General features: G+C 41.1%; 1 protein-coding gene and 1 long non-coding RNA gene across 3 annotated transcripts in view; one reads left to right on the forward strand and one right to left on the reverse strand.

The window, feature by feature from the left end:
* Positions 1–4,544, reverse strand: part of hivep1 (HIVEP zinc finger 1) — a 47,489-nt gene extending 42,945 nt beyond the window's left edge. The window contains exon 1 of one of the 2 annotated variants that reach the window (XM_081612239.1): positions 4,414–4,544. The gene's annotated coding sequence lies outside the window, so the exon portion shown is untranslated. Of the gene's footprint in view, positions 1–4,164; positions 4,286–4,413 lie in introns of those variants that run through there. The other variant, XM_081612238.1, reaches the window with a different exon arrangement.
* A 105-nt stretch (positions 4,545–4,649) lies between these two features.
* On the forward strand, positions 4,650–14,228 carry LOC145553590 (uncharacterized). The gene is made up of 3 exons (XR_014089630.1): positions 4,650–4,954; positions 8,209–13,807; positions 13,938–14,228. It is a non-coding gene; the product is annotated as an uncharacterized LOC145553590 (long non-coding RNA).
* The last annotated feature ends 1,456 nt before the right edge of the window (positions 14,229–15,684 follow it).

Genomic DNA, 15,684 nt, shown 5'->3' on the forward strand with positions numbered 1-15,684 from the left:
GTGGGCTAGTTCGTTAGTGCTCTGTTTGTGCAGGTTTGTGCCGTTAAAATTTTCGTTTGTGCAGTTTTGGTTTCTGAGATATTAAACATTATTTTTTAGGTCATCTAGAGTTCACCATCCCCCCATATGCTCCAAAACAAACCAAAGTGGGCTAATTCGTTAGTGCTCTGTTTGTGCAGGTTTGTGCCGTTAAAATTTTCGTTTGTGCAGCTTTCGTCTTTGAGATATTAAAAGTTATAATTTTGGCCGATGACGTCACCATCCCCCCATATGCTCCAAAACAAACCAAAGTGGGCTAGTTCGTTAGTGCTCCGTTTGTGCAGGTTTGTGCAGTTAAAATTTTCGTTTGTGCAGTTTTTGTCTTTAAGATATTAAAAGTTATAATTTTGGCAGATGACGTCACCATCCCCCCATATGCTCCAAAACAAACCAAAGTGGGCTAGTTCGTTAGTGCTCCGTTTGTGCAGGTTTGTGCAGTTAAAATTTTCGTTTGTGCAGCTTTTGTCTTTAAGATATTAAAAGTTATAATTTTGGCAGATGACGTCACCATCCCCCCATATGCTCCAAAACAAACCAAAGTGGGCTAGTTCGTTAGTGCTCCGTTTGTGCAGGTTTGTGCAGTTAAAATTTTCGTTTGTGCAGTTTTTGTCTTTAAGATATTAAAAGTTATAATTTTGGCAGATGACGTCACCATCCCCCCATATGCTCCAAAACAAACCAAAGTGGGCTAGTTCGTTAGTGCTCCGTTTGTGCAGGTTTGTGCAGTTAAAATTTTCGTTTGTGCAGCTTTTGTCTTTAAGATATTAAAAGTTATAATTTTGGCAGATGACGTCACCATCCCCCCATATGCTCCAAAACAAACCAAAGTGGGCTAGTTCGTTAGTGCTCTGTTTGTGCAGGTTTGTGCCGTTAAAATTTTCGTTTGTGCAGCTTTCGTCTTTGAGATATTAAAAGTTATAATTTTGGCCGATGACGTCACCATCCCCCCATATCGCTCCAAAACAAACCAAAGTGTGGGCTACTTCTTGTAATTCTTCAGATTCTCAGCTGTTGTACAATGTGTACATTTTGTTTTGAACTTCAATAAAGACTTAGAACAAGAAAAAATGTGTCTCATTTCAAGAAATGTTTTAAGATAGCAATGTTTTTTCACGAACGTAGCGCACAATAATTGAATCCTGCTAATAAATGACATGCAGCCTGACCCTAACGTAATGTGTATAACCTGTTCAACTGTGCTTTGATTTCGGAGGTGGTCTGAAGAATTATATTCACATTGTTGATGTACTGTCTGCTGATTATGCAGCAAACGTGTAAACAAATTACATGAGCCTATAAAGGCCAATTTGCTAGTTGAGCATTAATTTGATTTTACCTTGTTAAAAAATCAAAATCGGGGTTGAAAAAATTCCAAAAATGACTTATTCAAAACGATTTGAGACCGCTAGAATATTAACGAGAGGTTGAAATTACACTTGCTCTGCAAAACAAGATGGGAGGGGGGGGGGGGCAGGAGGCTCACTACAGTGTGGGTGGAGCCAATCCCAGTTGTGTGAGAACTATGTCAAAGTTCGCAAAACATGTCTCCTTGAAGCCCATACACATTTAATTTAAGAAATTGGATGAAATGAAAGTCGTTGCATTGAAACTATATTTACTAAATATTAAGTACATTACTTGGATGAACTTTGAAATAATGACACATTTCCGTTTTACTCGGCAAAATCTTTGCTCAAGCAACTAGCAAATTAGCCTTTATAGGCTCATGTAATTTTTTTACACGTTTGCTGCATAATCAGCAGACAGTACATCAACAATGTGAATATAATTCTTCAGACCACCTCCGAAATCAAAGCACAGTTGAACAGGTTATACACATTACGTTAGGGTCAGGCTGCATGTCATTTATTAGCAGGATTCAATTATTGTGCGCTACGTTCGTGAAAAAACATTGCTATCTTAAAACATTTCTTGAAATGAGACACATTTTTTCTTGTTCTAAGTCTTTATTGAAGTTCAAAACAAAATGTACACATTGTACAACAGCTGAGAATCTGAAGAATTACAAGAAGTAGCCCACACTTTGGTTTGTTTTGGAGCGATATGGGGGGATGGTGACGTCATCGGCCAAAATTATAACTTTTAATATCTCAAAGACGAAAGCTGCACAAACGAAAATTTTAACGGCACAAACCTGCACAAACAGAGCACTAACGAATTAGCCCACTTTGGTTTGTTTTGGAGCATATGGGGGGATGGTGAACTCTAGATGACCTAAAAAATAATGTTTAATATCTCAGAAACCAAAACTGCACAAACGAAAATTTTAACGGCACAAACCTGCACAAACAGAGCACTAACGAACTAGCCCACTTTGGTTTGTTTTGGAGCATATGGGGGGATGGTGAACTCTAGATGACCTAAAAAATAATGTTTAATATCTCAGAAACCAAAACTGCACAAACGAAAATTTTAACGGCACAAACCTGCACAAACAGAGCACTAACGAACTAGCCCACTTTGGTTTGTTTTGGAGCATATGGGGGGATGGTGACGTCATCTGCCAAAATTATAACTTTTAATATCTTAAAGACAAAAGCTGCACAAACGAAAATTTTAACTGCACAAACCTGCACAAACGGAGCACTAACGAACTAGCCCACTTTGGTTTGTTTTGGAGCATATGGGGGGATGGTGACGTCATCTGCCAAAATTATAACTTTTAATATCTTAAAGACAAAAACTGCACAAACGAAAATTTTAACTGCACAAACCTGCACAAACGGAGCACTAACGAACTAGCCCACTTTGGTTTGTTTTGGAGCATATGGGGGGATGGTGACGTCATCGGCCAAAATTATAACTTTTAATATCTCAAAGACGAAAGCTGCACAAACGAAAATTTTAACGGCACAAACCTGCACAAACAGAGCACTAACGAATTAGCCCACTTTGGTTTGTTTTGGAGCGATATGGGGGGATGGTGAACTCTAGATGACCTAAAAAATAATGTTTAATATCTCAGAAACCAAAACTGCACAAACGAAAATTTTAACTGCACAAACCTGCACAAACAGAGCACTAACGAACTAGCCCACTTTGGTTTGTTTTGGAGCATATGGGGGGATGGTGAACTCTAGATGACCTAAAAAATAATGTTTAATATCTCAGAAACCAAAACTGCACAAACGAAAATTTTAACGGCACAAACCTGCACAAACAGAGCACTAACGAACTAGCCCACTTTGGTTTGTTTTGGAGCATATGGGGGGATGGTGACGTCATCGGCCAAAATTATAACTTTTAATATCTCAGAAACCAAAACTGCACAAACGAAAATTTTAACTGCACAAACCTGCACAAACGTAGCACTAACGAACTAGCCCACTTTGGTTTGTTTTGGAGCGATATGGGGGGATGGTGACGTCATCGGCCAAAATTATAACTTTTAATATCTCAAAGACGAAAGCTGCACAAACGAAAATTTTAACGGCACAAACCTGCACAAACGGAGCACTAACGAATTAGCCCACTTTGGTTTGTTTTGGAGCGATATGGGGGGATGGTGAACTCTAGATGACCTAAAAAATAATGTTTAATATCTCAGAAACCAAAACTGCACAAACGAAAATTTTAACGGCACAAACCTGCACAAACAGAGCACTAACGAACTAGCCCACTTTGGTTTGTTTTGGAGCATATGGGGGGATGATGACGTCATCGGCCAAAATTATAACTTTTAATATCTCAGAAACCAAAACTGCACAAACGAAAATTTTAACTGCACAAACCTGCACAAACGTAGCACTAACGAACTAGCCCACTTTGGTTTGTTTTGGAGCGATATGGGGGGATGGTGACGTCATCGGCCAAAATTATAACTTTTAATATCTCAGAAACCAAAACTGCACAAACGAAAATTTTAACTGCACAAACCTGCACAAACGGAGCACTAACGAACTAGCCCACTTTGGTTTGTTTTGGAGCGATATGGGGGGATGGTGAACTCTAGATGACCTAAAAAATAATGTTTAATATCTCAGAAACCAAAACTGCACAAACGAAAATTTTAACGGCACAAACCTGCACAAACGGAGCACTAACCATTCAGACTATTTGTGGGATTTTTGACGTGGGTGGGGTGTCAGCTTCACGCAGGTACGCCTTCCTGCTCCTGCAAGCCTGCGGCGCGCACGCGCACAAGCACCGCGTCACATGAACGCGGACAACTCCGTGGGAGTCCGCGGACACCACGCAGAACCACGCAAACACGGCCCGGGCAGCGCGCAGGCTCCTCGGCGGCCCTGGGACTTCACACCGGATGACCCGTTCCCTGCGCGGCCGCAGCGGCGGATCGACCCGCCGCGGCGGCCCGGGGATCGGCGGGCGGAGCGGCGGCCGGGTCGTACTCACCGGGCCGGGTCGTGCTGGAGGTTCGGCGGCTTCCAGTACCGCGGAGCGGGGGGCGGGGGTCAGTTCTGGTTCTGCTTCACCTTCTACCTCACTTTCAGACAGGCCCTCTGACGTCAGGGGGGTCCCGTCTCCGCCTCCCAGACGCGAGGGGGCGCTCTGCGCCGCGAGGGGGCTCCAGACGGCCGTCTATACGGCAGTATCTCCCCGCCTTCAGGGCCCGGGCGCCCGGCTGGAACCCCCCTGCCGGGCCCCGCCGGCCTCGGCTCGGCTCAGAGTTCAGGACTGACGGTTTTCCCGGAGGTTCCTTGTTGTCAGGTCACGTTGTAGCCCTCCGCCGCCACCGACCGGGCTTCCCCTGCACACGGCCCCGCAGCAGGAGCCGAACAGCCGGGACGGGTTCCGGGGCGGCGCCCGGAGAACGCAGGCCTCTCCCGGTCCAAAACATTCAGGAAAACCCCTTCCCTGCGGTTCCAAGGAACACTGCGATGAATTTACTTTCACAAACATCCAGTTTGTTCACCAACAACAGAGCAGATCCGAAGTATGGAGGACCAAACATGCAAAAACCAAGAATAAACAGAAATAGTTGATTGTGTTAACTGAATTCACAAATTAAACAAAAACAACAAAACTGGTTTTATTTTTATCTAAAACTAAAAATATGTTACACGGGTTGATATTAATATTTAGATCTAGCACTTAAAATTTATTTTTGTTTTAATGTGATTATTCAACTAAAATTTTAAATGATGTATTATTGATTATTTTATATTTTAATTGCCCTTGTTTTAGTTTTTTATAAAGTGACTTCTTTAATATAATTATTTACACAACTGATGTTGATATATTTACTTCATTAGCCATTTTAGATTTTTTTTTACCTCCAATATTTCTCCATCAAATTATTTCCTCCACATTTACCTAGATGTAATGTTTTCTAAGCTGATGGGTTAAGAACCTTAATATGTTTAAAAACTATAAATATTGTTGATCTTGTATGTCTATTCAGTAATTTAAAAGCAAAAAGGTTTTGAATAGAAAATGTTTCTTATCTTGTTGACGTGTTTCAGTCATGTGTAGTTAATTAATCAGAGACATGTGTAGTTAATTAATCAGAGGCCCTCAAAGTAACTGGATTAAAAAATTTTTATTGAGTTCCACCACTAGAGAATTATATTTATATACGTATATAAATATAATTCTTTTTTTTTCCTCCAAGTGGCCAAAGTATAAACAACAACCTTGTTTAATAAAAGCAGTTATTTAGTAGTTATTTAGCCTTCAGACACCAGTAAAACTGTTAAGTTGCTATTAGCTTAAATAAATAATATCTGTAAAGGTTCAGAAAACAATGAAGTTAGTATCTGATTTAGGGCTTACAACGCAGTATGTCCCCTTCAGTCAGATGGCCAATCGGAAGCTACAATCCTCATGCTAACTTCAGCTCGAAAGCCGAACAAAAGCCGGCGCTAATGTTAGCAACACCGTTAGCTTTTGTGCTAAGACATTTAGCTTGAGGTCATTAGGCCAAGCTGGGGGAAACTGTTAATCTAAACATATTTTATCTACTTACTTCGTATCATCGGCTCGTTTTCCGCCATCTTTGATTGACACCTGTGCGACGTTGACGTCACTGCGGGTTCTGAATCTGTCGGGTCCACTTTAAGGGGGTATGGCAGACCGTTTAACATAAAATTTGACTCAACACAGACTTAATCAGAAATTGGTTTGTTACAAACATATTATAATTTCACTAAATAAAACAGCTATTTCAGATATTTAATTACATTCTGACTAAATGATGTCACATTTACCATTAAAATGTACAGAGGCTTGAATTCTACATATCTACAATAAATTACTATGTGAAACATATTTCAGATATCAACAAATAGGTCTGGTCAAAATAAATTTGAGATATCTCACTTTTATTCTGACTGGTCATAATTCCAATTATAGATCCTAAATGTATTTTTATATAGGAAACATATCAGATTCAACTTTTGCTAATTAAATTGCATTTCTCTTGAGAGCAATTTTTTTTTTTTCAGTTTGAAATGAAAACTTTAAGACAATTTTTTTAGCTGACCCCAGCAGTTGTTTTCCAATGGGATGAAGCTGCAATAAATAATTACATATAGATATCCTGTTTAATGACATATTTTGTGTCATTTACAGGGTAAAATCCAGCTAAACCAGTTTCAGGGGTTAAATCTAATTTGCACATCAGAGGTCAGACTCCTCCCAGTCGTCAGTCGTGTTTGCGTTGACCTTTGAGTTCACACGCTCACTGCTGCGCCTCACACTTTCCACTGCAGCCTCATCATAATAAACCGTTTCAGCTCTGAGGAGAAACCGGCCTGCATGCTGGGAAACTGTCTTCTTCTGATCGCTGCGAGAGAAAGTCATGAAACGACCCGCTCACATTCACATTACATAACCTGCTCCAAATAACAGGACAAAATTATCTGGGAAACCCGCATCCTTCAAAATAAAAGCTACTAGCCCGGGTTAAAATCTGAATTCTGCAGAACTCCCTCTGAAAAACATCATCAAGGTTATTTTAAATATTAAAATTAGATTAAAATATTATATCAGAGCAATGAGAAAACATTTTAATACAGAATTGTGGTGTCCGTGTGGTTAATGTCTGCTTAGGTCGTTATTTATGGTTAAAATATGCTTTATTAAGAGCACATAATATGCAAAAAATAAGATATTCTTTATTTGCAAAAATACTTACTCAACTTTTGTGTTTCTTTTCCTGAAATAACAAATTTAAACTCTTCTGGGATTTTATCAATGCAATGTAGAGCAAAACTGAAGGGAAAGGAAACTGGTACATCTGAAAAGTGCGGTGTGCTTTGTACTGCGCTCCATTTACCTTTGTTAACATCGTTCCAGTTAACAAAGTCAGAAGAGTCGGGATTTCACCATGGCGACAACTGAGTAAACATTATTCGCAGAAACTCTTACGAACATCGTTTTAAGCTTTACTTTCCAAACTCAAACATCACTTTTAGTTTGCCCAGTTTGGAGTTGCAGGCGCTACAAGTAGCATGGATTTTAGATGCACTCATACATGCATGTAAAATAAAAACGTTACATTTTCATCTGTTCTTCAGGTTCAACCATCAGATTGGAGAAACCTTAAAGTGCTATTCATGGAGCTTCTTTAGAATTGGACGCTAACATTAGCATTAGCAACATGTTAGCACTATTGCAGCTTCGCTGATAGGCTAACTCTTTTTAGCACAACTAAACACAAAGTTGTGATCTGATTGGGTCTTTCCCAGGGTCCAATCAGATCAGTTAGAAGTAGAAATGAACCACTTCATCGCTGCTGTTAGCGGATGGTGCTTGTACGTCAAATTTAATGGCGTACCAGAAACAAATACAAAAGTTCCGCCTCTACGTTTTGTGCGTAACTTGAAAAATTAACATTTTTAGCACGTTAAAATCTGTGTAATTAAGTGAAATTGAACGGAGCCTCACCACGGTGGTGGCAGCTTCATGCTGTGGGGAAGTTTCTTTTCAAGCTGGCGGAAAGTGGCACCACTTTCCGTCACATCTCCAGGTTTTTCATTTCAATGTCATGTGATAAACTGTAAATAATATTTAGTTACTAATTTAATCTGTAAATGATGCTTCTGAGGGAGGTTTTAACAAAATGCTATTTTCACCAGAGAAAATCCGTGTTTTGCAGAACATTGTGAAGAATTGATGATGGAGAAGTTAAGCTACATTTTAAACCCTGATCTGTGTTTTGTGTTTTGTTTTCTTTGGCCGCTGCAGCAGCTGCATAAAGCGTGTGAGAAAAAGCCGGCGTCACCTGGAGAAAGTTTGCTGCAGCGATGGAAAATGTCCCTTTTAAGAAGTCGGCGTGTGACAGCCGCCCACTTCCACGGCTTCCTGCAGACAGCAGAGTGGGACTCTATGACTCACCTCTGCCAACTGCAGCAACTTTAAAAGCTACATTTGAATATCGAAACTTTTTACTGAGCAGGAAGCAGCCATGGCAGAGATCTGATTGGTGCGGCAGGGAGGTGGAGGACGGAGCTCCCCTGTGTGACAATTAGCAGCCGCTAAAAGCAGATTTATAGTTTTTACAGCTCAGGGTGGAATTTGCAGGAAGGTGTGTGTGTGTGTGTGTGCGTGTGTGTGTGTGTGGTGTGTGTGTGTGTGTGTGTGCGTGTGTGTGGCCTTCTATTTGATGTACTGTAAGGACCATTTTCCTCACACACACTACGTTGTGGGGCCCGACTAGTCCTTATGGGGCCCAAGAAGTGCTATTTGAATTCATTCTGGACGCCGCTCCAAGATGTCACGATGTTTTAGATTTTGTGGCGCTTCTTTAAGAAAAATCTCAAGGATTTTTGCAATAGTTTTTTCTCATTAAATTCTTTCAAAAATCTTGCAAGTTAAGTATTAAATAAACCCAACTAAATATTTAGTTTGAAGCTATTCAACTCAGGTAAGTATTTTCATGAAAACAAAAGCTGCATCTTGGGAACTTCTTATAAACTTTTGCTTTCAAATCTCTTCATGTTAACTCATCATTAATATTTTCCACTTTTATGCAAGTGTGGTGGGATGGTGTTCCACCCTCCCCCACTCTGTGCACCGGGCACCGTTGATTGGTGGGCGGGGCGAACGCCTTTATAGTTGGGCGGGCCGCTGCAGGGTGCGTGTGTCTTTGTTCCTCCCACTGTTGCTACGGTTGGCGGCTACATGTCGGCTTGTGGGTTTGGTCGACTCGTCTGCAATCGTAAGTGGCGGTTTTGCTATCCGTGGCTGAGATCATGGTTGGTTTTTGGGTGCTACACCTGTCGTGCGTTTCTGCAGTGTTGAACTGCTGGCGTTGCTGTGGCGTGCGGCTTTCGTCTGGTCCTCACCTGCTGACCCGCTTCCTCCCAGGTTAGGTTATGTTTCCACCCTTGGGTAAGCTACCTGCTATTTAGCTTTTGATTTGTTTTATCTGGATCCACCGTTAATGGGTTTTCTGTTTCAGGCACCTGATGGTGTTTGGAGCTGCAGCGCTTTGGACGCTCTGCTGTCTTGTCTTGTCTTGGTGGCTCTCAACTAAACCTGTTGCAAATTGAGCCGGCTGCGTGGGCGGGGCGTTACTCCTGTGGGCCCATCGAAGGGCATTTGGAAGCGGATGACAACGATTTGTTCCATTGTTTTCTTTTAGTTTTGTTTTGTGATTGAAGTTACTAATTTGTGTTCTTTTTTGTTTGTTTGATTTACCAATTTCTTTTGTTTTCTTTTGGAATAATTGATCTTGTCTGTCCTTTTTCCTTTTGTTCCAGGGACAGAGTAGTGGGCTTGAAGCCTCGTTTTTAAAAAGAAATGTTTTAAAGAATTGTTTAATAAAATATTGTGCACTGATAAGTCTTTGTTCGGGTGCATCTCGTCACTTTTAAAAATGATCTACACCTGCTGGTCACACAAGTAAATTTGAATATTTGCTAAATCATTAGCGCTGAAATAGCTACATATTTAGTTAACGCTGAGCATTTAGTTGGTGAACTAGATATTAAACTAGCTGGTAAAGTAGTTTGGTAAACTGGATAGCAAAATATTTAGTTATCTCAGAGCTAACTAAATATAGCTCTGAGCATTTAGTTGGTGAACTAGCTTAGTAAATATAGCTATCTGAGAGCTAAATATTTAGTTGGTAAACAAAATATTTAGCTTCCTAATTAAATATTTAGCTATCTCTGCTCTTGTAAACTAAATATTTAGTTAACTCCGAGCTTTTGGTTAGCTTAGTAAATAATTGGGTATCCGAGAGCCAAATATTTAGATGGTAAACTAAATGTTTAGCTTCCTAACTAAATATTTAGTCTGGTTCAGTAAAACTTTGACATAAAAATGAACCACCATGTTTGTCTCAGTTTAAATAATCCAATTAATTTCTGACTGTAACTTTACAGATGTGAATCAAATCGGACTTCCTGAATGGACCGTGCGGGGGTTCGGTCCGTGGTACCACGGGTTACCAGCGCAGCTGCCCATCAGAGCCAAACTGGAACAATCGGATCCTCTGTCCTGCTTCGAGTCCGCAGGGTTTCCTGGCGCTGTCTGCTCAGGACAGACCCAGATCCAGAGAAAGGCAGCATTCACCGGGAGCGCGTCCTGTTCCTGTTGGCTCGCAGCGGGGAGTTTGGTAAAAACCGGTGCTGCTCCAGCATTTATGTTTTCATTCATGTTGTTCTGTTTGCAGAACCTCCACTGACGCTGAAGGCTGCAAATAAATGCAGATCAAACTCAGTTTTCCTGAATCAATCACACATCTGATGAAAGGTGGATGATTTGTTTACTCCGCAGTGCTGACTGTTGCATAACTGAGGCTGTTGCCATGGAAACACCAAGACATCCTCCCACCACCGCACCTTTCAGTCTCACTCACGTTTAAACAAGCAAAGTCGGGGCCGGATGGAACGTTCTCCGAAAGAATGCCTGATCCGGATCCCGGATGTTGACGGAACCGGGAAAATATCTTAAAACACCAGAGTTAGTTATGTAAACACATTAAATATTCACTACACTGTTCACATGCAAACAATCTGAGTTATGGCCTTCAGTGAAAACCAAGTATGACGTCAGAGTGATGTCATACTGACTAACATTCATTTTAGGAACTGAATTTATGCCAAACAGACATTTTCCAAAACCATTAATAATCTGGATCACTGCCGGGCTCCGGTCCCCATAACGCACAGATAAGCAAATCTGGCAGAACCAGTCCCAATTAGGTTAGATAAACCAGTACACACACACACACACACACACACACACACACAGAGCGAGTCAACACAAGAAGCATTCTGGCTCACGTCAGGTAAGGTCAAAGGTCAGATCCCATTAACAAAGGTTCCAGGGTTCCTGTCTCTTCTTTTCAAAAATTTTAACTTTTCCAATCTTTAATTCCAGTTCAGATAAATTCATTAGCAAGTTTGAATAAAATTAAAAATGTATGAAGATTTGGAAGAATTCAATGGGAAACCTGCACAGACAGACAGTTTCAGTAAATAGTTTTATAAGGTGGATTTTTTAGTTTTCTCCTGATTTTGCCCACGTTAAACATTATTTATATTTTTATTTTATTATATTTTCTCCTCTCTGGTCTTTGTGAGTTGAAAGTTTCCCTCATTAGCTTCAGCCGGCATTCCCGTCAGCCGGGACTTTTCCCTCCGGATTGCGTCACTGGAAACGTTGACACCATGAAAGTGCAGGTTTTCCCTGGAAACTCGCTGGCCAACATCCACACAGAGTTTTTCCAGAACGGGATCTGAACCGAACCGGGTCCGAACAGGACCGGTGGGATCAAACAGAAGTTCGGCTTGACTGCAGGTTTTCCAGGACAGGATCCGTTTGAAACTGATCCCGTTTCACTGCAGCTGCAGGGCATTTTATTCTCTCAGCAGATTTAATTCACAGCAGGGATGAAACGATTAATCATATTATTGAAACAATCATCAAATAAATTAGTAACTGATTGTTAATCAGTATTCAGAATCAGAAAAGGTCATTTACTGAAAAAAACACTAAAATATTCAGAGTTCAGCTAAAATTGTACAAAAATAAAAATGTTTAATTTAAGCTAAAACACATTTATCTGTAAACGTATTTCAGCCGAAACTCCTGAAGTGACGTCACTTTATCTTCAACAGGTTCAAGTTTAATAAAAGGAACTGAATTATTTGCATCTTTTAATATTTGTATTATTGTATAAAAATGGTTTAAAATGATGCAGAATGATTAATCGTTAGAATAATCGATTAAGCCCTACTTTACAACTCCTTCTGCTAACGTTGTTTTTGATGAATGAAGGTTTTCCCTGCTGCCCTGGTTCTGATCCGGATTCGCTCTCCCCGGTCCGTCCAAGCAGAACCGAGCCTCCCCGCGTCGATGAATTATGCACGCCTCGCATCCCGCCTCCCACGCTGCAGCTTATGTAACGCGCGCCGCGCGTGGAGCAGCGTATGTTTGCACGCGTGTCTGAGGAAGTATTTTTATCCAGACTGGGATTCAGGGAGCCGTGACTCATTCTGGTTGCTCTTTATTTTTACCCCACCATCCGCCGCCCACCGCCTTCTCCTCGGAACAACAAGAACAGAAGATGGAGAACAAAAACACTGGAATGTTGGCGTAAAGGTTCCCCCACAAACAGAGCCAGGATGGAATCAGAATGATAAAATCCTCTGCAGAAAAAGAAAAAATATGGAAAAAAAAGAGCAAAAAAATACGTACATTTCACTTTTTCATAAAAACAGCAAATTTTATCTGTTTTTTTTTTAGGATTCTATGTAACTAATCAGCAAAGTAAAGCATAACTGAAGTGGAGGGTAAATCTGAAAAGTGCGGTGTGCTTTTGTATGCAGAAAAGTTCGGTGGAGAGGTCGGGATTTGAACGTGGCGACGTCGCGTCGTTTTAAACTTTTCTTTCCGGAACCAAAGATCACTTCTGATATGCAGCTTTGATTTTAGACGCATTCTTACAAGTTTGTAAAATTAACTGGTTTCTGCCACAGCTTCCTGATGATGATGATGATGATGATGCAAGCAGCGACCATTTTGAAAGGTACAGTTGACTTCTCTGACTCTGAAGCTGAATGAAACACACTGCTACCTCATACGGACTGTTAATTTTTAAACGTCCAATCTGTCCGGGTCTCAGGGTGACGCCCTGCTCGATAAACTTTTCTAGAAATTTCTTTGAGTTTATTTCATATGTAAAGGACACAGAAAACAAAGGTAGAAAGATGGGAAAAGGTTTAAAGGGAAGCAAAGAGATAAAGTAAAAAGAAGTCAAGTAGACGTCTGCAGAAAGAGAGAAAAACTCCAAAACAAACCCAACGACAAACCACAGAAACAAACGTCACTATCAGTGCCAACCGCAGGCTGAGACGACAGGAAGCAGCTACACAAGTGTCAAACCAACACACAACCGCCCTTCACAATAAAAGACTTAGAAATAACATGAATAGACCTTCAAATGTCTTGTTGAGTAATTGGATTCTGCAGGCTGCAGAGATTCATTCACAGGTAACAGAATTTAAGAAAAAGATGTTAAATGTGTTAATTGCAACTTTAAAAACAATGGAAACACGAGCCGCCCCTTGCTAGAAGGGCGTCCTGGGTGGGCAGCCACATCAACAGGAAATAAGCAAAAAAGCTGAAAAATAACCAGGCGTTTCAAAATGATTTCAAACCGACTGAAACACAACCAGGAATTATAACAACAATCTGATGCTGATGTGAGGAGAAACAGCAAAGTTTATAGTGAAAGGAGAATAAGAACAAAGAAAAATAGCTTAAAATCAGACGAATCGACCCCAAAATTCAGAAATGAGGAGAAAACATCAGACTGAGGCTGTTTATCGATGTGAGAAAATAATAATAATAATAATAATGAACCTTTGAGGCAGTTTGACATGTTTGCCCCCCTGAATGACCTCTGCCCCCCCCCCCTGCACTCCCTGAACCTCCTCTGCTCTTATGCAACTGTTCATTAGACTCCTGAAGATGGAACATCTTCTCGTGGATCCATGAAGGAGCAGCAGCCGGCGCTGCAGCTACACGCCGTTACAGCAGCAGAACGGAGGGATGGATGGAGGGATGGATGGATGGAGGCAGCAAGGATTCCCTCGTTGCTGGGAAACACGCTGAGTCGTTTCCAGCTGAGAGAAGGAAACTGAATCCTGAGAGAAAAACTGATGATTTTCATGATTACCTGAATTTTTAGAGTCAAAATAAAATGAAAACATCGTAAAGGATCCAGGACTAGTTGAACATGTTGAACTAAATATGCTGCTATTTTCCTAAAACACTCATAATTATTTCAAAAATGAACGTCTTTTGTTATATTTTTCACCCATGGAGGCCGCCATTTTGTCACTGTTGGGTTGATGACGTCATCAGGTCCATTCTGTACCGGAGTCTACAACACAGGAAGGCTAACTTTGCCCCAGCAGTTGTTTATATTGCGTTTGACTGGTGTCATTTTAGATAAAACCACATGGTGTCACTATCGGCTGTAATTTAAAAAAAATAAAAATCGAGGCGAATCTGGATAATTTCCCACATGAAAGAAAGGAGAGAATCACCTGATCTGGACGTTTCTCCAAACACTTTGACCCATTTATACCAGCAGAACCAACGAAGGCTCCAACAGGTGATCGTTACCTAAACGAGTTAAAAAATAAATGCCGTGGATACAGGCAGAGCTGGACGCTCTTTGAGATGCTAACAGGAGCTACGTTGCCTGGGTACTGATATCACCGATCCGACCGGATCCATGGAGGTCCGGTGTGGCTGTTACCACCACACCGAACTCTAAGCAGCACAGCTGACGCCGAACCGGACACAGAGCTACGGGCGCTGGGAAAACGTCAAAGACAAGCATTGCTAATGGAGCTATTACTGCTGGAAATGCTAACGGAGCTACTACTGCTGTAAATGCTAAAGTAGCTATTGCTGCTGGGAATGCTAACGGAGCTATTGCTGCTGGGAATGCTAAAGTAGCTATTGCTGCTGGGAATGCTAATAGAGCTATTGCTGCTGGGAATGCTAATAGAGCTATTGCTGCTGGGAATGCTAACGCTGCTATTATTGCTGTAAATGCTAATGGAGCTATTACTGCTGGAAATGCTAATGGAGCTATTACTGCTGGAAGTGCTAATGGAGCTATTACTGCTGGAAATGCTAAAGTAGCTTTTGCTGCTGGGAATGCTAATGGAGCTATTACTGCTGGGAATGCTAACGCTGCTATTATTGCTGTAAATGCTAACGGAGCTATTACTGCTGAAAATGCTAACGGAGCTATTACTGCTGTAAATGCTAACGTAGCTATTACTGCTGGAAATGCTAAAGTAGCTATTACTGCTGGGAATGCTAATGGAGCTATTACTGCTGGGAATGCTAACGCTGCTATTATTGCTGTAAATGCTAACGGAGCTATTACTGCTGAAAATGCTAACGGAGCTATTACTGCTGTAAATGCTAACGGAGCTATTACTTCTGGAAATGCTAACGGAGCTATTACTTCTGGAAATGCTAAAGTAGCTATTGCTCCTGGGAATGCTAACGGAGCTATTGCTGCTGGGAATGCTAAAGTAGCTATTGCTGCTGGGAATGCTAATAGAGCTATTGCTGCTGGGAATGCTAATAGAGCTATTGCTGCTGGGAATGCTAACGCTGCTATTATTGCTGTAAATGCTAATGGAGCTATTACTGCTGGAAATGCTAATGGAGCTATTACTG

Source organism: Poecilia reticulata, chromosome 11 (genome assembly GCF_904066995.2).
Source record: "Poecilia reticulata chromosome 11, P_reticulata-male-v2, whole genome shotgun sequence".
In the NCBI taxonomy this organism is placed as follows: Eukaryota; Metazoa; Chordata; class Actinopteri; order Cyprinodontiformes; family Poeciliidae; genus Poecilia; species Poecilia reticulata.